This window comes from Apteryx rowi, unplaced genomic scaffold (assembly GCF_003343035.1).
Source record: "Apteryx rowi isolate R43461 unplaced genomic scaffold, aptRow1 scaffold_61, whole genome shotgun sequence".
NCBI lineage: Eukaryota > Metazoa > Chordata > Aves > Apterygiformes > Apterygidae > Apteryx > Apteryx rowi.
In genome coordinates, this window is record NW_020450883.1 from 3,222,586 (window position 1) to 3,248,348 (window position 25,763).

Sequence of the window (25,763 nt, forward strand, 5' to 3'; positions counted from 1 at the left end):
CATTTCATGTATGTCTGAAAAAGCGAGAGCTAGTAAGAAGTAACAGCATCTGGCAATCTGTTTTCTCTAGATTAATGGGGGAAAGAAAGAAAATACTTCTAGAGTTTGAAAGTTAGATATATTTGCTTTTATTCACACACTTGATGTGAAATAAATTATTTGTAATAAATATCTCTGCTTTTTTCCCAGCATATAAAACTCATATTAAAATGTAAATGGGATTCCTTATTTCCCCAAATGTAAAGAACTCTACCCTGGAAAATCATATTTGCTACAAATGTCACTGATCTAGAATCCTTGTTCTTGTTCCCTAGGTCCTCCTTTACACATTCATTGATGGCCCTTATGAATATCTCTTCTGCTCATGTCCTGTGACCAAACTGTTACATCCTGTCTATCCTGTAATGGTTACAAAATCTCTATTAAAGCTACTGTATAACCACTGCAGTGCAAACTCCCAGGTTGGTTGCATTACCCAGCTGTAAGAAGGCACTTTTAATGATCCAAATTGCCTCAGTAACCTACCTCAATAAGATAAGCTACTAGATCCTCCTGTGTGCTAGTATGGTGCATCTTGTAATGTTTTTTCATGGATTTACACTTTGCTTGACAATCCCTTGGCTTGATAAATTCGTAAATTCTCATTAACTCACGATAGTATGAGGTCCTGCCAGATTTATGGGATGCCATTGCTGGAGTTCTTAAAAGTGAAGTTTTTTTTTTTTTTTATTGGCAGACAAATCCATGTGTTACCCATCACCAGGCACAACATACTGCATATAGCAGGTGACGCATTCAAATGTACATCAGCTTTAAGTAACTATTCCAGAGAAGGATTTTGTTTGCTATTTGCTCAGACAAAATTTCTTAAAACTAGTGAAGCCATTATATTATGAATATTACTTTCCACTAAAAGAGAAACCCTAATAACCTGAAAATAGATATTAATTCTGCTTAATGACCACCTGTTTTCTTATGGAAATGTGACTTATGTGCTCAAGTCTGTCTCTCTCTCTCTGACTAATAGGGCTTGAATCTTATTAAGCAACTTCAATCAAATTTGAAGGAAAGGTAGGTGTCTTAGAAATAATTGATGCTAATACCTATTTGGGAAGAGTTTGGGGGCTGGCTCCTTGAAAGAGAGGGTGTCAGGTGACAGGTGAATACAGATTACACCTTTTGCGTGGCTGCAGTGAGCTGCCCAGCCAGTAGCCACTTTCTGAGGTAGCTCTACACTATCCACAGCCTCTGTTGTCTTTACCTGGTAACAGAGGGTGAAAAGATATCTTGGTTTATTGCATCTGGGGGGATTTGAAGGTAAAAGGTATAAATCCATTAAAAAGCAGGTTTCATTAGTTCCCATGTCCATAGAACAACTTGAATTTAAAGAGATCTTTGTAACCAGTGCACATTAAGCACTTGGTTTCTGTCATTCCTCATCCTTACTTGACTGGTTTGTTCCTGACTCCCTGTAGTTGTCCCCCCATGGCCACAGTAGGGAGACAATTGAGATATGACATCTCAGCTCCAGAAGTCCAAAACACTGACTGATGTGCTTGCCCTATAGCGCAGACAGACTCAGGAGAAGTAACGGGAAAAAAGGCATAGACTCTCTTACCGACAGGATGAACCTGAAGCATTACTATTTCCCCATTACTATCCTCCCAAATACCCCCAAAAGGAAAAGGGCAGAATTCATCTTAGTAAGGTGAAAGAACACCTGCTGTTTAAAATGGGAATATAGATATAAATGTTTACAGGTAGCTCTGTCTTTCAAAGTTTGCTAGGGGCAAACTATATTTGTTATGGTAAATCTGTAGGTTAACTTTTAAGCTCAATTTTTATAAACAAACTGCTATTAATAAAATAGATATTTATGTTCCAAAGTATGAAATATGATTCTAAATCAGCTTCATGGTTTAAAAGTCATTTGTATAATTCATAAATCAGTGACAAACCTAATGAATTAGTCACATAACTGGCACATTAGAGACAGAACTTTGAATTCAGCTGCATGTTTTATTTAAAGCTTGATGTGCTATATAAATAAATCATGAAAATGTACTTCTGACTCAAACGGTAAATAATAATGTAAAGAATAGCAGCCTCTAGGAAAAATGAGGGAGGAAGGGTAATTGAATGACCTTGTGCTATTTGGCTTGCACTGGCAAGTGAAAGCCATCAGTAGCACTTCAGGGCCTTGCTGTTGCTTTCTAACCTGCCAGGGCAGTGATGTATCAATTTAAGGCTTAACTGTTGATAAAAAGTAATTTAGATGTCAGTTTAAGATAAGCAGCAGATATGGTCCACTTTGCAGTAGAAATAAGGGGGAAGCCTTATTCTTTTAATTGCGTGAATCCTACTGTGTTGCAAGAAAATTTTAAATACATTCTGTCACAACTATTCTGYGGCCCTTTTAAACCAGGTTTCTAGAAATCAAAATGGGCACTGCTGTAAATGGCACAAAAATAAACCTCTCGTAGTAAGACTGCTCAGTAACAAATTAAAAGGTATTATTACTGACGATACAAAACTGGGAGGAGTGGCTGATACGCCAGAGGGCTGTGCTGCCATTCAGAGAGACTTGGACAGGCTGGAGAGGTGGGCAGAGAGGAACCTCATGAAGTTCAACAAAGGCAAGTGCAGGGTCCTGCACCTAGGGAGGAATAACCCCAGGCACCAGGACAGGCTGGGGGCTGACCTGCTGGAAAGCAGCTCTGCCGAGAAGGACCTGGGAGTGCTGGTGGACACCAAGTTAAGCATGAGGCAGCAATGTGCCCTTGTGGCCAAGAAGGCCAATGGTATCCTGGGGTGCATCAGGAAGAGCATTGCCAGCAAGTCAAGGGAGGTGATCCTCCCCCTCTACTCAGCCCTGGTGAGGCCACATCTGGAGTACTGCGTCCAGTTCTGGGCTCCCCAGTACAAGAGGGATGTGGCACTACTGGAGCAAGTCCAGCAAAGGGCTACAAAGATGATTAGGGGACTGGAGCATCTCTCTTATGAGGAAAGGCTGAGAGAGCTGGACCTGTTGAGCCTGGAGAAGAGAAGGCTCAGAGGAGATCTTATCAACGTGTACAAGTATCTTAAGGGAGGGTGTCAAGAGGATGGGACCAGACTCTTTTCAGTGGTGCTGAGCGACAGGACGCGAGGCAACGGGCACAAACTGAAACACAGACACTTCCATCTGAACATGAGGAAAAACTTTTTCACTGTGAGGGTGACAGAGCACTGGAACAGGTTGCCCAGAGAGGTTGTGGAGTCTCCTTCTCTGGAGATATTCAAAACCTGCCTGGACGCAATCCTGTGCAATGTGCTCTAGGTGACCCTGCTTGAGTAGGAGGGTTGGACTAGATGGTCTCCAGAGGTCCCTTCCAGCCTCAGCGATTCTGTGATTCTGTGATTCTGTGATTATTTTGAAACTGAGCGTCTTTGGTAAGACTTGCCAGGTGAGGAGAGTTTTTACATGGAATGTGAAAAGGGAGGAGATGATAGTACGATATCCAAGGGTGGTTTCACTGATTTTTGTCATTCAAGGAGATAGTTGTCCTTTTTATTTTTTGGCCATATCTAAGCCTTTAATGTGTTCAAAGTTTTTTTAAAAAAATCGACTCAAATACATGCAGAGCCAGGCGTTTACAATTATAAGAAGGAAAAAAAAGTCCCTGTGAATAAAGTTTTGTTTCTCTAACACTGAGTGTTTGGTGTCTTGAACGCTAACGGTACTGGTTATCTTCTTTGGGTAACTACAGCCTCACTCAGTGGTATGTTAAAAACATGAATATACCTGTGCTGAAAAGAAACACCCAAGCTCGCTGGCAATAAACAGCAGCTGTAAAGTGCTAAAAAATACATATCTTTGTCAGCTATGAAGAATGGCTATTCTGCACTTACTCCACAGTGAATTGAAACCCCATTCAGATCTCCTGGGAGCCAAGTAGCCTTTCGATCAGAAAGATTCCTTCGAAAGACAGAAAGATCCACAGTCCCATTTCTCTAGACAAAGGATTTGTTGGTAGAATCACGAGTTCAGAAAGAATTACCACAAGTGGTTATTATGTGCTATACTAGCAAGCTTCTTGCTCCCAAGAATAAATGTTTGCTGCCAGCTTGTAACAGCTGAGCAGTGAAAAGCATACGAGCTACAGTTGTGGAATTTCAAGTTTCTCAGACCTCTGTCTTAACCTTCTTATAAAAAATGGACAACTTTTATAATACTCACCAATAATGAGTATCCAGAGGCTGTACGGGAAACAGTTTTCATAAATAAATAGATGAAAGCTTTATATTACTGAAATACAGGCATTTTTAGAGTGAAGAATGACAAGAAGACTGGCAGTTTCTTCACAGGATTTTAGACAGTGAAGAGTAAAAAGTGATCTATCAACACCCTAGGCAATTTTTTACTTGTTAATATTTTAAACACACACACACAAAACACAAAAGCCCCCAAAACCTGAATCTATATGGTATGCTAACTGTTGTTGTTTCAAGGGCTTCAAGTTGAACTCAAAAAAGAAACAAATACCATCTAGTTCTATGGTCCCACTAACTCATGAAACAACTGTTTTAGCCATGCATAAATTTAGTCTAGGATTCTGCAGCTCCCAGTGTCACCTATATGATGTTTCCTCAAATGATCCATACTTTTAATCTACAATTTTTTAGTTTTTTCCTCTACAGGCATGATATAGTCCCCTCTCATAACACTCCAGGAATGCTGGCTTTCAGCTCCTCCCCACAGCCCATAAAACTTGTCCAATAGCCAGAAGTCTACTTCTACCCCTGTCTTTTAGTCCTATTTAGGACTTGACTCATAGCACATGCTGGAGCTGAACTTTCTATTGACTGTGTCCCAAGTCTATGAAGTTCACATCTAAGAGAGCTTTATGTGCACTCAGGCTGAAGATGTAGGAAGGAAGAGGAACAAGAAGATCAGGGAGATGCAAAGACATTAGGTATTAGCTGCTGACAGCTGCAAGCCACGTGGAGCCGTTTGCCCTAACTTTGCCAGGGTTCTTAGCCTTTTGCTGAGAGGTGAAGTTGGAGAGGAAGCACAATGTCCTTACACTCAGGAGGAGAGCAAGTCCCTTGTTGTGTATAGCAATTATGATTGTCAGCCATCAGTGACTGTAAGGAAGAATAAAAGGAAAGGGCAACTAATCCAGGGAGAAAGGAATTGTCCTGTGGACTGCTACCTTTTCCTAGAGACATACAGAGAAGTCTGCAAACAGGAGACAGCAAAATCTGTAGAGCCAGTAGGTCTGAATTTATATTTGTATTTATAAGGGACCTATCTCTATGGTATAGCATGACAAGGACCACAGATGTTGGAACAGAAGTCTTTTTTTTTTTTTTTTTTTTTTAGAATGCATTGCAAATAAACAAGGTACCAATCAATATCAACAAAAAACCTTTTAGGTCTTTAATGTCTGCACAGAGTAGATAAGGTCTCTGTTCAAAAAGAGGGTAAAATGGAACACTGAGTCAAACTCCCTGGGTTCTTAACTCTGTTTCCATGGAGCCCAAACGCTGGAAGAATGAGAGGTGGGTATGAAGCTATCACTACAAATAATAATAGTGGTATGTTTAAATTGCTATTGTATAGCAGTTATAGCAGCTTAAGTGCTAATTAATACAATATGTCTAACTTCAATCTGCAGAGCTACAGCAACGAATGTTTTCTGTGTTTTTTTTTTAATGCATTCTATTGATCTAATCATAAGTGTACCCAAAATCCACAAAAATACAGAGGAAAGCAATCCTTAAGAGTCCTTAATAGGCAATAAAACTCCAGGATCTGAACTGAAACAAACAAACAAAAAAAAGTGCACCTGAAGAAAAGTACGTTGCTAACAATGCACTAGAAATAGCACAAGAGTAGGTGAAAAAGGAGAGTGAGGAGTGTGATAGCAGCTGTATAGCTGTAATAAATTCAGCTCAAGGAGCATTGTGTATCTGTCGTACATGTAGGTATTTTTTCTGAATGTGTTTAGTGATGGTTGTATAGAAAATAATGTTTAAGTAAGCAAGTTGTTAAGGGGCACCAAAGTTTTATAATTAAGCTGAAACAAAGACTATGAGTGAAGACAGCAAAAAGACCCATGGGATGCAATTGAATAAGAAGCACTGGGATACGGTCATCCCAGACATAAGCCTGCTTCTGCTAGCAAAATAAATTAGGTCCTTTAACCTTCTGGAGAGCTCATCAAACCATGTCCATCTCTACACTTCACATGTCTTGAGAGAAGCCTCATGTGCTGTTCATGATAATGAACAGCTAATTATCCACATAGTGAACAAGAGCCCTCTGATAAATCATGAACCAGTTGATCAAATGAATGTGTTCCGTATGTCTGTCTGCTTTACAAGTAGACTGCCAATTTTCTTCCCTGAACTCCTCTTAACTTTCCAATCTCCCAAGCAACTAAAGCTGCCAGATTAGAGCAACAATTGACAGAACAAGAGGCAATGGGCATAAATTCAAATGCAAGAAATTCTATTGAAACATAAGAAAAAAGGTTTTTTTACTATGAGGGTGATTAAGCACTGGAACAGTTTGCAGTCATACAGAACCCACCTGGACACCTGTAATGTGCTCTAGCTGACCCTCCTTTGAGCAGGTGTTGAACCAGAGAATTTCTAGTGGTGCCTTCCAGCCCTAGCTATTTTGTGATTCTGTGAGATTAGTTTTTTGGGGTTTTTTTAATCAACCAAACCACAGAAAATTCTTCTTTCCAAAATATTTCTTCTCAAAATCCAAAAGAATTATATTCACTACTGCCATTTTAAAATAGCCTCAACAGTTCTATATTTATTTACAGTTCCATGAGTATTGGGAAATACGTGAAAGTCTGTAGGAATAAAAGGGCAGTTCCTGTTCTGTGGACCAGAAGATTTGCATCTGTATCTATCTCTTGTATTGTGGAGACAGACATTCTTAAGAGATCTGAAAGAATGCAATCAGGTTCTGTGGCAGAGTGAAAGACAAATGTTATTCAATATCACAGAATCACAGAATCGCTGAGGTTGGAAGGGACCTCTGGAGATCATCTAGTCCAACCCTCCTACTCAAGCAGGGTCACCTAGAGTACATTGCACAGGATTGCATCCAGGCGCGTTTTGAATATCTCCAGAGAAGGAGACTCCACCACTGGAAGAGGATGGCTAGAGAAATATCATGGCAGTATTACCCAGAGGGGGTAATAACGCTAAGTATTATTTATATCAGCTAACCAAGAGCTACTGTATGAAGTTTCTGTGATAGCAAGAAAAGGGAGAAATCAGAGCCAATGATCTCAGAGACCGTTGGGAGCAGGAAAGCTCTGTGTCTTTGAAGGGAAGGACAATAGTAACACCTATGAAGGTAAAGATAATGACAGGGTATCTGATTAAAAGAAGCCCTGAGAATGGGCAAGTTCCCTAGGAAGAAGCATTGTATTGGAGAAGAGAATCTAAAGGAGAGTTCAAGCTTGACTAAGAGATAAGAGAATTTCTTAAACTAAATATTTTGGTTATAGCTTACTGTCCTATGATTCCTTTTTAAAAGGACTACACTCCTCTTTCCTACTCCTATCATACAGTTCTTAAGTTATCCTGGTGATTTTCCTCTATAAGCACAAAGAAGTGTTTGCCTAGATTAATCCTGGCTTGCCATCTATTTTCTATTCCAGCATGGTTTGACAGTACCATGGAAAGTAGAGCCAAAAGTAATGTTTGGGGCCATATCTGACTTTGGATACCCAGCCTCAGACAATCTAACAAACGTGCCCCCTTCTGATGTCTCTAACTGTTCACCCAGAACTCGAGACACCAGAATTCAGTCATTTAAAAATTTATGCCATGGTTTTACAGGGCTAACCTTCTGCATAATAAATTTCTAATGATTTCAGAGAGAAAAATTAAGGTTACTGAGATTAATCATGAGAAAAATAAAAGAGCAAGCCTATATTTTACTATTTTTTCCTAACTTTCAGATGATTGTAGTATAAGTCTAGATAATCTTTTTCTTCCAATTAATTACATATAAACTATAAACAATTCTAGGAACAATCTTGCACAGCCCCATAAAGAATAAGTGAATAAAATATACATATAATGTGTAGCCTGATACATGGATTTAGGATTTCATTGACTGTTTCATTAGCTGTTTATTATTATCCAGCTAGTATTTGTAATTTTATTACAGCTTTGACTGTTTGCCTGGCCCAATAGTTACAAGCAATTTCTCCTGAAATGTAACAATCCTAAAATATTTTATGATGCTTCTTCCTTTTTTCCTTAACAAGTAATTTATTACATAGTAAAAGTTTCATGTCACTATCTTAATTTGTTTGTTTTCTCTTTAGTTTTCTAATCAGCTTAGACCAGTATATGATTCATGTTATCAAGCTCAGAAAGCATTCTAAGGGCTTTAAGAATAATACTTTTGAAAAAAAACAAGGCAGAGCTTAAAATGCCTACAGAGATTAAGCTCTTTATTATCCTTCAAGTCAATGGGATCAGTATCAAGTTGAGGCTTTACTTATCTTTGTTATTTGATTTACTAAAGATTTACCAATAATCTAGTAGTAAGCCATAAGCATATAGATATTGTAATATCAAGTCACTCTTTTTGTCCATATATTATAACATCCTCTCCAGGAGTAACTGATGAAGCAGAGAAATCTTTCAACATAAAAAGCACATTTGTTTTAGACAGTCATAAATGGTCCCCTAGCCAAATATATTTTTTTATTCTTAATGATATATTTTTATTAAGGTTATACTTTTGATAATAATTAACACAGGGAAATTGGCCATTTGTACAAACAAGGTGTTGTGTTGATAAACAGCAACCATATCCCATTGCATCATTAGGTTCATGCGTTATAGGATACTTTTCTTCCTTTGATGCATGGATTGAAAACATATTATCAGATGCAAGAAATTCTCTGAAATATTTCATAGACTGTGTAGGTTATGAGGGCAGAATGCTGGTTTCATCTAGTTTGACCTTTAGTGCAACACATGGTATATGACCTTTCCAAATCGATTCTGATTTGAACTGGAGTTTCTCTTTCAGAAATGTGTCTAGTCTCAGTTTAAAAATTGCTAGTGTGGAGAATTCACCACAAATCGTGTAAGTCGTTCCATTGGCTAACTATGCTAATTAAAATGTGTTTTATTGGTAGTATAACTTTGTATAGATTTAACTTAAATTCATTTTACTAGAATGAGAAATTTTCCAATATCACACTGCTGTTCATGTAAGTAATTATAGAATTTGCTCACCTCCATATTGTCACTTTAAATACTTTGGACTTATTAAGCATTTAGTGTTTCTATTTGTATATGCTTTCCAATGCTTTAACTTTTCTTGTGGTTCTTTATGAACTGTCTCAACTAATTATGGGCATCAAAACTAGAACATACATATACAAGAATGGTCACAGCATTTCTAAATAGCGAGATAAGAGAATCAACCCATTTCTGTCAAGACTGCCGCTCATACAGTCGTCTAGGTTAGTCTGGTTAGTAGTCTAGGTTATAGTAGTCTTTTTCAGTGCACTGGGAGTTCATGATCAGCTTTTCTTTATGCTAAATAAAATTAGCTTGGAAAGTTACTGCTTCACAAGCTAGAATTCCCCACTCTGAAAGAATGGCCTATGTTCTTTGGTCTTACTTGTAGGGTTTACATTTGACCATACTTGACATGTCTGTAGAACAAACAACTTCTTAATTTTCCACTTTTCAATCCTTTAAACATTTATGAACATTTTTAACAATGGTTTAGCATTTTTTGTATATCTCTGAAAAAAAAGTAATGTACTGAAATGTCAAAAATCAAGACTTGAAGGATGCCATCAGAAATGTTTGCCTGATGGTGACTCTCCATATGATGTTGCATATAAAATCTGTCAAGTAACCTGACCTTGCCTGAAATGTTATTTGCTGTATGATTTTATGATGATAATGAGTCATAATATTACCAAACACAGGAACATTAAGGAAAGCACCTTCATGTTTCTCAGTTGCTGATATAGAATATTGTTAAACTAGTTACTTAGATGACATAATTAACAGTCAGTAGGCCAGTGCATGAAATATAGTAGTGTGGTAGGAAAATTTTACAATTTCTGACTACACTAGCAGAAATAATTTCCTCAAACCAAACAATCACAATAAAATTTCAGCTTTAGTAGAGAGAAAATATCACCATTTTTTCATACTTGAAGAAATTAACTCAAAAGCACTTTGAGGTCTGATTTTAATTATTTCTTTATTTTTATAATGTAAAATATACAATAGAACCACTATGACATGTTAAACAAACAAAAAAAAATTAAGTTTCCAATGTTGTATTTGTAGGAGCAGCTATTTTCATAATTTAGAGTCATATTAAATTTTTTTGGGATATTTGATACACACTGAGAGCCCTACCTGATTCAGAAAGTACTTTTCTCTGGATCTTACGGTGCTGGAAAAATTATTTGCAATCACCATTAATCCCAGTATTTCAGTCATAAAGCAATTGAACTATACCTTTTCAATCAGTTCATGGTAGAGTATTGCACAGACATAATATATAGAATATTTTTGTATGAGTATGACAATTCTTTTTTCTTATTAATTTTGAGATCATCATAAGTTGAAACACAAGCAGGTGATAGCCTTTTGTGTAGTTGACTTTCTCTTTCGTCTGTGCACAACGTACATAATTTTTTCATTATTCTTATTACAGGGCATTTTTGTAATGAGAGACTTACTAATAAATTGGCAATATCTAAAATAAACTTTGAAATGAGGAGTGAAAACCATTTTTCTTTTTTTCTTTTTTTAGTCATGAATAAAATATAAAACCCCATTCAATTCTATACTCCAACTCACCTCTATCTTCCTCTGGCTTTGTATTAAACAGATTACACAGATGTAAATCTTTACTGATTTAATCATGACTAAGGCCTGATAAGACAAAAAGAGCTTAACAGATAATATTTGATGTAGTAAGTGTGCAAGGATAACCAAAAGGAGATGTTTCACTTCCCCTGGACAAAAATGGCAAAAGATTTAATCCTTTGGTCTCCTTAGCACAGTGACTTATTTTTCACTTTTCCTGCATACTTTCAAGGGTGAAGAATTAACCTGTGCTTTCAGGAGAAATATAGCAATCCAAGTACTCCAAGTAGCATTGTGTCTGTGATACACATCCAAGGGGCACAAATAAAATCTGTTCACCTGATCTACGTCAGCCTATATACACCACCACCGCATAGACAAAAGTTTACATGTATCAAGTACTCTGTCAAAAATCTGTAAAAATCAGTGGGATTTCAGAGATTTGGATAAGACTCTAAATGCAGAGTGGCCAATGAAATTTTGCAGTCTGCTTAGTAAGTAGTTGTGTTATATCAAATGATTCAGCTAATTGCATACAATTTCAAATGCTTAAGAACTTAGAGACACTTAAATGGAGAAGAAAGAAATACCAGGTAGTTAGTCTACAATTACAAGGCATTTGCAAGGCTTTGTATTTTCATGATCAGTGATTAAAATGCGTAGAGCTTAATTAAATGGTTATTTATATACTCTAATATTAAGCAGTGCCTGATATTACTTATAGTGGGTTTTTTTTCTTTTTATTTCCTTTTTTAATAAACTGTGAACAGTGCATCATTATTCACTGGTGTTACATGCACAAAGATGTCTGCCTGATACACATAGAGATATGCATCTATACGTACATGGAATTGTAATTTGCCACTGGTTTGAAATCATGGATTCTTTGTCAGGCAACCAAGCCCTGTACTAAAGAAATTACTGAAAAACTGAAACTAACCACTGAAAATCTAACAGTCACCTGACATCTAGGCTGTGCAGAGGTAAAACACGATCATTTGTTCTAGTAAGAGAGGCGAGGTGGCTAATGGCAAGGGAATCCCAGAGCGTAACAAGTGAGGAAGAAAACTCATTAAAAAGTAATGTTCTGTGTATAATTTTATTTCCTACTTCCAGAGGAGGTTTATACCAGAGGGTAGACCCGACATTTCAGCCACAAACAGCCTTCCTCAAGAGGGTAGTTTGTATACAACAAAGTCCAGAGTTTAAATGTTTTAAAGACAATTTTACTTCATAGTAATCCCTGGTAAAGGTCGTCTGTGTCTGAACTGCTACTACTGCTTTCACATGTCTTCCGCGGAAATAAAGCAACACACATTATACAGTAGTCAAACCTTCTTGTACTGTCCATAGTCCTTAAACGTCAAGACATGTCACAGAAGCATTTAAAACTGAGAGACACAGCAGTAATTGAATGCAACTACAAAATCATGTGGAATGACTCAAATAAATGTATATAGGATGGGGTCATGGTGAGCATTTGTTTTGAGAGCTGTTCAGTTTTTGTTTTGTTTTACTTGGTAACTCCATTTGCTATATATGATACTACTAGATAGCTGATGGCTATCTGATAGTTAAAAAAAAAAAAGTTAACTTTTCAATTAATACTACGCCTACTCTAACTTTCTGAATTGCCAGTACGTGTTTCTCAATATTGATGCTACACCAAATTTTATATATAAAATTCATCAACAGAACAGCTTTCTGCATTTTCATTATGTACTATTTACTTCATATAGCAGTGTGATTATCAGTTCCAAAGTAAAGATAAGAGTTAACATGCCCGTTATTTATTGTTAACACATCTGCCYGTATAAAGTCTGATATCTTCTGTGCACTAAACATTAACTTGATTTCTAGTTGCCAGCCTAACAGTAAACTACTAATATACCTCTGTGATGTGTATTGTTTGCCATTTATTTCTATAACTTTATATATCTTCTATCAACCCAGCAGGTTCTTAATGTTTACACAATTGCCTATCTTCCGTAACTATGCTTTGGAACATAGACATATACATACATAACTGACAGGAAATAATGCAAGGTGGAAAAATTATACATAGTTAAGAAGCATTGTGTATGTAGGAGAAGGAAGTGTAGTTAGGGCAAAAACTAATAATCAATCAGTTGAAAATTGTGCCTTATTACTTTTAAATGAGTTTTTCTCATTAGCACGTTCTTAGTTGTACATGGTAACATGACAAAATTTGAACCACTGCACACCAGAATCTATTCAGTTTTGTTTGCAGTTGAAGGTATGCTACACTGATGTGTGTACGGAAGATCTTACCATTTGACTTTTTAAAGCAGATGTGTGTCAAAGGAAAGTGAAAATTCCCTCTCACCTGTCTTTAACCTTCACATGATCTCATTATCATGAAATCTCATGATCTCATTGATATTATGGCAATCAAGGGAAAATAAAATGTGTCACAACTATATTGCCAGTATGTTATTAAAGATTAAAAACTATTTTTCATTTACTCCTTTGGTAATGACAGAGCATGCACATAGGAACTTCTACCCATACCTTTTTTCCAACAAAGATATCTCTAGCAAAGAACCGTAGATTCTAGGAGAATGATGTTTTTCATGAAAACGCAAACCTTTTACTGTTAGGTACTGAGCTTCACGTGATGCACATCTTTTAGAAACCAATTTTAGTCTTAACATAAAGCATTGTTTAACAAGAAAGATGCAACTGAGCAACTCTACATTTCTAAGTAATGGAAGATCAAGCCATACAAATGAAACCAAGTCTGATTTGAAAATGAATTTTAACATTCCTTCTAGGCTAGTAATTTAAAAACAAAATCAGTCATTCCACATGCCAGCACTGTACATAAACAAACAAACCTTGAACAATAATAATAACAGTCAAAATCAATCAATTTCATGTTGTGTTAATAAACTGCAATCTGCCTACACAAGAGTGACTATTTACCCCACCCTATCACCAAAGTATCCGGACATCATGCAGATATTCATATCTGCATATCTTCATACCAGGCAGATATGAAGAAATGTATCACTGAAATATTTGTATGAAGCAGAGGTATATTACCATTTCATTCCTTTCCGAAGCGAAGAACTGTAAAATTACTATATCACTCACCCTCAATATTTTTGTGGAAGGCCAGAAAATTTATCCAAAAGAAAGTTAACAAAATCTATAAAATATTTATATTCTAAATCTGTAAAATCCATAAAGTGTTTTACAGAAGATAAAACAGCAAGGATACTGAAGGAATCAAAATAACCCTGTGCATACGGCCAGCCCAGGGTGTGATCTTTTTTATTACTTAGGGACTCAAGTGATGGCAAGACCCCAAGTTTGACCACCTACATGTTTCAGGCCAAGTCAATACTTACCTATTTTGAAATTTGTCTTTAATAAGCTCATTAAAGGTATAGTACTTCTTCCTGAACAGCACAAAACTGAATAGGGAAATCTTACACCATAGTTCTAAATATAGGTAGCACACTGAGAACTCCAGTGCCAAATATAGGGCAACTGCTAACCTAACATCAGCAGGAGGTGTAATCATCGATATTCACCCTGTCTTCTAGGATAAATCATCATTTAAAGCATGGAGATTTTTCTGTAAGTAGATGGAGATAGAGAGGGCTTTCTGAAGCAAGCAGAAGCCAAAGAAAGAAAGAAGAAGTTGAGATGCAGCAAAAGAAGGACTCAGAAAAGAAAAGGAAAGCCATCTTGAACTGGCAACAGTCCCTGCTATGACTGGACAAATATACATATATACATATATGCACACACACATATACATGCCATGTATGAACTGAAACCTTAATGCAAATCTAGTGCTAACCAAGCTGTATCCTTCATATTGTGCCAAAAATCTGAAAGTAGATTTGAGAACTGGATTCCTAATTAAGAGATCTAAGAAGATGTAAATATTGTTAAATGATACTCCATTCCAGACTGAGTGAAACCCTTGATTAAATAGAGTTTAGTCATGTCCCTGAGACTGTATTGTTCTTTTAACCGAACTTCCAAATTTCCCGAACCCTAAGTGCAGTGAAGTGCTGCCAGCTGACTTACCCAAAGCTGGCAGGTAGAAAGGCACCAGCTGAACAGCTCATTAGTTGGCATTAGAGGTGAGAGTATGATCCAGGATCTTTTTATCTAGAAGTCATTGTCTGGATCCTTGAATTCTGGCCTGCGCTGAGACAGCCCTGAGTGTCTCCAAGCCAAAAGCATAAGGAGGAAGCACTGGCTAACTTGTCCAAGTCCAGCCTGGAGAGAAAAGATTATGTCTCTAAAACATAACCAGAACAAAAATAACATACCAGCCAGTGACCTAACGGGAAGATGTCCCATCAAAACCAACCAGTCTGCAAAGACAAATGGTACAAGGGGTAATGGATGGCTGCTCATTTCCCTTGGTGAAAGTTTAAGTGTTGAACAAGAGCTACAGTTACAATGCTTGGTAACATTTTCAAGTCATGAGAAGATTATGGTTATGCTGTGCTTTGTTCAGAACTGACAAAATGTATGCATTTGCACTCCTCCCCCCACCCCAACTCCAAGGTCTCAAGAGAAAGAGGACTTCATAGGCAGATCTAGATCCCCATAAGAAAACAAGTGCAAAAGAAAACAAAAGTGATAGTGACCCAAATAGGATGTTGAATAACTTTTTTCTTCTTTTAAAAGGACTGGTCATTTTACAGTACCTCTATTCTTGAGTGTTGTACTTCAGACATATTAATAGAACAATGCTTTTTAAAAGCCTTGTTGACAATTCACCTCTAAAATCAAACCTCTAATTAGGAATCACAAGGTACATACAGAAAACAGAAATATTTCAATTCACTAGTTACTTTTGAAGACTTCGATAAAAGCCTCATTTTTAACCACCTAATTTTAGTCAGCTAAACAGGGTGTGCCATGAACAGGCTTGCTTTAGGTTCTCTTTGGAGTCAATGGAAAAGAGATGGGTGTCTCTAGAGGTTGTTTCAGAGTACCCCAGATTAAAACAGAGAAAATGTCAAGTTTATTACCAATACTACTGCTAAGATAATAACATGACAGTTGTCTTTTCTGCAAATGTAGTCAATTTTTGATGGGTGCCATGTGAGAGTTAGGATTCTAAAGAATGCTGAAAGAGCAAATATGAGTTTATGAACTAGATTTAAGAAATACTTCTCACTGTCCTATTCTTTGTTAAAAGGTGATCCTACTTAATATGTCTTACAGTTGTGACCACTCTTTCTATTCTACTCCTAGGCATAAGGATAAAACAAAATAAATATATATCATTATGTTTTTTTTGGAACAAGAAACCAAATTCTGCCTTAGAGCACGCTATTCATAATCAGCGTAGATGCCTTTGGAATAATCAGTTAATTTTTCCCCAAAGCAGAATATATGCTGTGAATTTTGTAAATTTATAGGGTAGAAGTCATCTGGTTTGTATTTGGTGGATAGCTACTTTATTTTCCTCTTCTTCAGGAGGAGAGAAAAATTCAAGGAAAACAATAAATCTGGTTGTACGTGTCATCATTTCTGCATTTACAATCCTTCTCTACCACCACCAGCCACTTGAGTGCCCTTCTTCTGGTTTTTTTCAAGTCTGTGACTTGAATCCCTCAGCCTTTCTGCTCATCAGTGAGTGAAGGAAATCCTGGCTTCCCATACTGAAATTGCCCATGAAAAACAGTTGTCATTAAGACCCCTATGTTTTTCTTTATAGTTGCCCTAAGGTAACCTCAGCTGTCTTTCTCTCAATGAGAGAAAGATCTCAAATGGAGACAGTATACAATAACCCCTATATTCCTAAGGGAGAGCTGCCCCCTCTGCTATTCTTCCATTGAATTTGTGACAAAGATCAGCCCCTCTGCAGAAGCAGGGGCCTTAAAGAGGTCATAAACAGTTTTCCATCCCAGACAAAACAGAAGGTCCCTCACTTTAAGGCTATTTTGTTAGTGATTTGATCTCCTTTTAATTAGTTACAGTGGTTGGAATGTCTTTCATACTGCATTTCAGCTTTTTTTCAGATATTGGAGAGAAGAACATTTTCCTGTGTGACAATATGTTTCTGGTACAGCCATGAGCCAAATTACTTTATCTCAATATAAAACAGTATAGTAAGCTTTTTCTTTTCTGTTTTTTTTTCTCTGCCTTTCCTTCTATTTTTGATTGTGTGCTCTGTTGATGTCATGTATTTTTAAACATCTCATGTTCCATTGCCTATGCTGACAGTTACTAATGCAGGGGAATTATAAACTGCTTACATACAAGTTAATTTTTTGAATCAATTTTGTAGCAATGTTCCTAGTGCAAGATGACTACATTAGTCATTTTCTCTGCTCTGTTGTCTTTCAAAGAATATCTATTAAGTAGTTTGGAGAATGTGGATTTATGAATGTGCGTTCACTACATTAAATTTCAGAATAGCAAATGTGAACAAGTCAATGCTAGTCAACACATAAACAATTGGCAGAGCTAATAATTCAGGAGCTAAGAAATAATGTTAGAAAGGGTGGGTTTGGTTTTGTAAACATATCCACATCTTCTTTGGAAGTCTTTTTATTAAAATATAAAGATATAAGACAAAAAGATATAGAAAATAAGAAAAAATATACAATATATTAAAAAAAGGTTTTTTTCCAAGATTTTATCATTCAAGAGTGACATACGTGCAAAAACAAATGTAGCATATATTGTATCACAAAGACATTCAGAGTATTGGTCCAATAATAATCTTTCTGCAACCAAAGTATAAATAACAATTTAACAACAATTATTAATAACACAAGCATTATTAACTACTATGCATTCCATGATGGCAAGCCTTCATGTCTATTGAGGTTAAATATAATGGCTTGTGGCCACACATTTCTCACTGTTCAGGTTACATCATGGGTGTCAACACATTAACACAAACTACCCCCAGAAACACAGTCTGACTGAACGTGTTGAAAAGTTCTTGGGAGGTAGTCTGCCCCTGACTACACAGACCTGGATCAGAGTTAAATGCTCCCCATTTTTCTCCTAATACAGAGATATGGATTTGGATTGAAAATGGAATACTCTATAAATTCTGGATTAATCAGTTCAGACTGGTATTAGCTTAAGCTTTCTGTTCCAAAGATTCTGACACTGTCCAGTAACCTGGAAAGGAAAAATATTGGAATAACAACAAAATGAAAGAAGCTTTCCAATAATTCTTTATCATTCTGAATTGTGTCAAATTAATAGTTTTTCATATGCAAATATGTAAATGATGAAACTAATTCCATACATTATTTGGAAAAACTCTTCAAGCTGAACAATTGGTTGCAAAGAACATAATAGAAATGCTGTCCTTGAAAATATATAAAATGCTCAGATATTTGATCATGGGGACTGTGTAACTGCTTCCAGCCATGGGGCATTTAAGCAAGTAGTTCCCAGAACAAAATTCTGTCTAAAAGTAAGAAAACAAAAACAGAAGCAAGCAGGTTTTCCCAAGGTCAAGAGGTCTACAACGGAAAATTTTCATGCATATGAAGACCAACCACCAGCTCTCACCTTGCTCAAGTGACTTGAATTTCTCAAGATGCATACCCCACAGGGAATGGAAACTGTGAAGAAACAATGGTAACAATGGCATTCAAAATCAAGATAGATTCTGTATGTGAATGCAAAACTAATTTGGTGAATCAAACAGATGATCAAGCATCTGTACAGTCTCACATGCAAAAGCCAGGTTCCATGGAGTATTTATCAGTATGGGGAACCTGATCCTTATTCTCTGCACAATATACATGTGTTGGCATCTGGGGAGACCCTAAGTTTTTAATTTTCTTACTACCTTTTCCTTTACTATCTCTTCTATTCAGATTTGTCTGTCCGATTATTATGTCAAAGACCACAACCACTTTGAGTTTCTTCTGACTTCAGCCAGTGTTTTGGTTAATCCTCAGAAATTAGAGAATAATTATCTCACTTAAGCACACAGAGAAATAACAATACTCAAAATTAAATTGAATGTTTGAAATGGAGGTTAAAGTTATGCCTTCCAGTGAGAGCTATAAGTAGCTACTTTGAAAGAGCTTTTGTTATTTTGCCTCCTATCTCTTTGATGCGTTAACACTATCATCATTTTTATTAGCTAGCTGTATTAAGGAATGGTCACCTGAGAACTGAGATTCTGACTGTTGTTTTGCCTGCACAAGCAAACACAAAGAATTCAATGTTTCAGAACTGCCTAGAGAACGAGCAAGCAATGTTTCTTCAGATCTTGTGTAACGCATTGCTCTAATATAAACTGTTTTCTCACTTTATTTTCTACTCCTGGAGTTGCTGCGTTTTGCTTTTTCGGTTTGGCAAATCCTGGAGGTATGGCAAGTTGTACCTTCCACACCCTGTCGTGCGTAATTTTAAGGATGTTATCTGTCATCTAAGCTATAGTATAAAGGCCAGAGTTTATATATATTGCATTTCAGTGTGTGGATTTGGCCCTGACCTAGATCCAAGCTGCTCTGGAAATAATGAAGGACTTGTTTTATTGGCAAACAAAATATTTTGTTTGYTTCTGGACTCTGGGGAGCTTTCCGAAAACAAATACAGAGCTAGATTCACTATCATTCATGAAATGGAGGGAAAGGACAGGGGAAGAAGGAGAAGTAAGTTATGTATTTATCTGAAAGGATTGGAACACAAGGGATTGTAAAGCTAAATTTTTCAAAACCAAAGTCTTCAAAGTTCTTTTTTCTTTTCCAAACACGTGTGCAAGATGTGTGTACATATTTGTGTGTGTATGTGTGTGTGTGTGTTTGTGTCTCAGTTTTATAACTCAAAGGCCAGAACATGATCTAAGGAAAAAAAAWATATATATATATATAACAATTGTTCAGATTCAATATAAATGGTTAATGTGGCAACACTACTTTATATATCTGTTTCATAATAACAGTAAAAAAGTCTTAGGGCTTTAATAACTGGTTTTCTGGGTCAGCGAAGAACTGAAGAGGACCTAAAAGTTTATCAGGGTAGAACATATTCATACTGGAGTACAGGCGATTCAGCTTGATACAAACAGTCAGAAAAGCCGACATCTGACAACATTATCACCTCTGTAATGAAGATAAGAAGCAGCTGGGGATATGAAATCATTTTTTCAGTGTCGGCTTAAAAAAATGCCCCACAGAGCCAGACATTTTATAAAACTGTAAGAGATGTATTCTGTACTTGGTGTATCCACTCATTCATTGGTTATGATTGTCTACACGCCATAGGCAGTCTCAAAAAGGAACTTTTCTTCACCCTGAAACAAACCTAGATGGTGATGTGAAAAAGAGGGAATTTAAATGTTATACGGAATATGTTTGGTCATACTATACCCTCATGACGTCAGACTGTATGCTCACAAAGTATGACAATATTTAAGGTTGCCCAATGTTTTCCTTTTAATGGCTTTTTTTAGTTTCTTAGTTTTAAATCATTTAGATGGAAATTTTTCACAGCACTTGTCTGTCTTAGTCTACTGATGGTGTTTTTTTGTGGTAGTTCAAATAAACTGTTTCATCCATTTCCGATAAACAAGTTAGAATGAACATGGTTTTGCTCACATTGAAATGTTCTGGCACTTATTCCATTGAGAAAAGCTGCTGTCATTTAATCTAGTGGAGGACTCATGTACCAATTAATTTGGTGGGCAGGAAATGCCATTTTGATGTGATGGATAAACCACTTGCCCTTCCCTTGAGACGCTAAGCAAATTTAACTGATACGTATATATATCTAGAAGTCATTTTCACTGAATAGAGACAAAACTCACTCAAGATTGCATCTACTAAGCCCACCTCGTTCCTTCATGCACACCATCCATACATTGTAGCAAGAGAATAACTAACATGCCATGGGATTTTGACTGTGGCATGGAACACTTGCTATTTCCTGCAAGAATTATTCCCACCACTGAGAGGCTGCTGCACTGTTAGCCTCTGAGCTGAGAGAGTGGAAAGTCTGAATATTTTATATTCTCTGTTTTCCATCCCACTGTGATCATATAGAAGGAGTCACAGAACAAAGCAAAAATTAAGGACAAATTTTATGAGAGATGAAGAAAAAATGTGGGCTATTCACAAGATGACAAGTAAGAGGGCAAGGAATGGCAGAGATAGGGGCATTAATATAAAGAGAAAAAGGAAGAAAATATGCAATTTTGGGACTGGGCATAGATACTATATATTCCTGATCTATTATTACTTACTATCTACTTATTAAACAAGTTAGAAAAAAAATGGTAGCCTCTTATTGTTATTTTATTATGAGTTTTTATTTTGTCTTCTGGTGATATTTGCCATCCAAGCACAAAATCCAGACTTCCTGCCATTATCTCATTTTAATATGTTTGCACAAAAAAAAAAGAGTTTGAAAGATATTTAATTTAATTTCCCTGTTCAGTCAAGAAGCTAGTCAAGAAATATCTTAATGGAAAAAGAGACCATTAAGAAAGTCGTAATGGTGCAAAAAGGATATGGAAAATAAATACAAAATTCTATATGTTTGTGAATTGTAAATTTAAAGACCTAATAAACCATTTTGCCTGAGCAAAGGTGGCACTGACAATTCCAACCTTTTGATGGTCTGTTACACACATGCTCTACCAGTTCTTGTGTCTAAGTCCTGTTCCACAGATTGTTGACTTCTATTGTTTCCTGCACTGCTTTGACCCTTTGACATATACCATCTAAAGAGCCAACATGATCAACATCTTCAAGTGGCATAAAGTGGGCTGAGTGCATCATCTCTCTGCTGTCATTTTAAAACAAGAAATTTGGCTTAATTCTGTGTCTTAGAGAATAAGCACTCCGTAAGTCTTGAACCATTCATGTCCCTTAATCTCTCTGTCATTTTTGGATGACTCATTAGCGATTGACTTTTTGGGACTGGGGCTAGATTATTTTTTTTCTTTCGTTTGAAGAAATCGGGAAAAAATGAGAAATGGAGATGCTTCCGAATCATGCATTTCACCGTGACTGGAGAGAAGAAAAAAAAAAAAAGATTGGTATAAAAATATTGCAGCTGCGATTTGAACATATTTTTTTCTAGCAATATTGCTATGCATAACATGAGAGAGAAGGAGAGAATATTGTTTGTATAGTGTGCATTATTAATGGATTTCTTCAATGGGGTTCTGGCTGGATTTTTACTTTCAAAGCCACTGCTGCATTTCCCTTTTGACAAGATCTATGTGACTGAGTTAAAAAGTTTAATTTGATTGAAAGTGAGTGCAATAAAGTTTTTAATTTGTCAACATCTTGACTGCTTATATTTAATTTCATCCCATTCATTCATATGGGTGTATTATCTGCATCAACATTTTATGACATCAAGATCCATTTATTTTCATTGCTCCAGCAACTGCATCATAAATTATCATTAAAATCCAGCTAGTGCAGAGGATAAAATCATCTTTTAGTAGTATTAATCTATATTTCATTAACAGCCATAATTTCACTGAGAGAAGTAAATTGCATTTATTTTAACATGTATATCAAATCATTTCCTGTTGGTTTTGGCATCTCAGTCAGGATTTCTACTATGTTATTCACACCAGCACAATAAAACAACAGTTAAATATATTTAAGGTTATTATCAGATCAATTTTGTTAGCTTATGTAATTTCTAATACCTAAATTTATTTTAAGTGACTATTCAGGGATTGTTGATGTTCCAGCACAAAATTTCTATAATCAAGTCAGTGGTATATCAGAGTGATCTTTGGGACTTGCTGAGGGGAGATAATGCAGTTTGCAGATGCCCTTGGAGATTCTTAAATAGACCTTTTTAATGTACAAGTTATTCTGTGGCAAATATTCAGCACTCTGATTTTTTAGGTGGTATCCTAGAAAGTGTGATCTGTGGACTGTAAGTTGGGCAAAGTTATACAAATGTTTTCTGAATACCAGAGATTCCCAAATAYTGGACTACACCATCTGAGTTCCTCATGTGATTCTAGCTCTAAAGGTTTGTATGTGGATTCTGCCCAGCCAAACAATGAAACAATGAAACAGTATGCAAATTAGGCACTCCTGGTCTCCCCATTCGCTTCAGGGAAACTTTGTTCAGTCTTGGAGTTATGAAGGCTATAAAAGCCGTTGCTGAATTGAGCCTGTGAAATAGAATACATTTATATCAGCATTTAAACCTCTTATTTAATTTTTCAAAGATTTCAATATACTGGAACATCACTGGTCTTATAAACCATATGTGGCATCTGTCGTTCAGTGCAGATAAATGAAAAAATGAGTCTGAAAAAGGCAAGAAATAAGGATTATTTTCAGTCAGATTCATCCTCATATCTTTCACCTTTCCATAAGAGCATGTTTTCTGATGCTAAAATTTTATAAGTTCACAATTGAGAAGTATGGGGCTTTTTTCCTTCCATTTTCTCTTTTTTCAGTAATATTCTTTTCATTTGCCAGATATGTAACTCATACTATCTACTCCCATATATAATTTAGAAGTCTTCTGCTACATCTTTGTTCACTCTTTTATTCCTTTTCTCACAATATATCACCTCCCCAAACATACAACTTATGAAGATTACAAAATATATTTACTGAGTTTTCTTCTATATGCTTCATCATTAGTAACATTTGCAGATGAGCACCTAGAAGGCACTAGTTTGATTCTGATTTTTTTTGTTGTTTATCTAGTTTTTATTGACAGCCATACTGTAAAGATATTTTCATGGGGAGCAGGGGGTATTTTTTTCCCACGGTTAATTTCTGCACTATCAACACAACCTTTTCAGGTGGTTGCTGGCACAGATAAGAAAAGGTACTAACAAGCTTTCTACTAGCCTGGTGTGTGAGTTTGCCCTGCTGATGGGTTTATCTCATCTACTCAGAGCCTCACCATGTCACATTATTGGGTCATTGTCTACTTATTTCCTCTGTGGCAGGATAAATACAGCACTGTGCATTGCCAGTGTAAATGCTTCACAATTCTTAGGATGGTTCTCCTGGGAAACAAACAAAAAACAGCAGATGATATTTTCTTCTGGGGTAGTGGAAGAAAGGGATGCAACCAGTGTTTATTTTAGAACATTAAATGGTTTAGCTGATATTTGCAAGCCTGATTTCTAATAAAATACTTTCTCATTATTATTTTTTCTTGATGCACTGATGAAGAAAACCTGTGTCAGTTAATTCTTCACTGTTCAATGACAGCCCTTAAAAGCAAAATTCTGAGATTAGATGGGATAGAGGCAAACTAAATGCTCTGTCATTTGCAGATAAGGTTTTTCACAGGCACTGCTGCACTCCCCTGAGATGACGGGTAAAGCCAGCCATCAAGGATCCTTGATTGTTAAAGTGAGAAAGAGCAAACTGGCTTGATAAAGATAAGATTATTGAGTCTCAGATGTGGAACCTAAAATAGAAGAACAAAATTAAATAAAGCAGAATCTCGCATGGAGGATTTTGAGGTTGATTTAAAGGCATGTTATCACTTTCACTCTGTTTAATACTCTCATGAGGTTACTCAGTTGCACACACAGTGTCAGTTCCATTCAAAGCAATCTTTATTACAATGTACAGGTTAATTTTTGTCTTTGGTGTACAGTAATTGCACTGATGTACTGCAATAAAATGATTCAGTACTCATCAAAAAATGCCACATCACACAAACTTGAATGTAGTCCCTTTATTGATACATTCTCAATATATTCATTTGAAGATGGTAGCAAAGAACAGGTATTTTTAACATTGTTTTCATACCCAGAGTGATACAAGCTGCAATTTTGCACACTACCATCTACCATGCTTCAGAAAATTGGAAGATATTTTGTTCTCCTTGAGTAGAGCTTGTGCTGCACTTGAACAGATGCTATGGATACACTATTGAAGGCCAAACTTTAGTTCATTTTCCTAAAGGAAATGTGTGCAATTACTAAAAGCATCTATATTGCTGATAAGAGCTGAAACTCCTTTTCCTTGCTGCTGCCAGCCAGCTAAGGTGAGAGTTAGAAAATGACACTACTACTGTTAGATGAGAATTTCCCCAAAATATTGTTTGCTTGAATTTTTATGAAAATCAAAACTTTATATAAACAGGTGATTTGAAGAAAACATATCTGAAAAACAGGTTTGAAAGATATATTTAAATTGTTTAAAAATACTGTTTCAGCTTTGTGAAAATGGAAGTTTTCTTTTTCCACCTTATCATGGAAACAGCTTTTCATATGAAAAGGGGAATTAATGTGTTTTTAGTGACAAGTACCCGAAATAGGAAATAAGCAATTTTGAAATATCCAAAATAAGTGTTTTGAGGCTTTCCATCTTCATTAGCTTGAGATATATATTTTTAAAAAATAATATTTTTTTGTAATGTGAGACCAAAAATACTTTGCCAAAACTGTTTCTCCCCTGCTAACTAATACTTATTTGACCATCAAGGAAACATTGGTATCTAGAATTTACTTTTTCAGCTGGAAGATAGTGATCATGAACATTTTGGTGCTAAACATTTGCCAAGAAAAGGAGATTCTGCAATAATTTTCTTTCTCTACTTTGATATGAAGCTTAATCAAACTTTACCTTGTGATTCCTAAAAGATTCTGAAGGCTAAGAATGGACAGATGCATTAAAAAAAGAGAGAGAGAGAGAAAGAGAGCACGAGAGAGAGAGACCTGGTGAGGAATCGCATTTCCTCTGGATCTTTGGACTTCTGTCAGTTTTGTGCAGCTGAACGGTGCCTGCCTCTGCATGTGTAGAACGGAACATGGAACTGTTGCCAGGAAAGAAGAAACAGTATCTTAGCAATTCCCATTGCTTAATGGCCTTAAATTCTGTGATTTTTTTCCGTTGTCTTGCAAATGTATCATATGTTGCCCGGGTTTAACCTATAGAGAAACAAAAAGAGAAAAG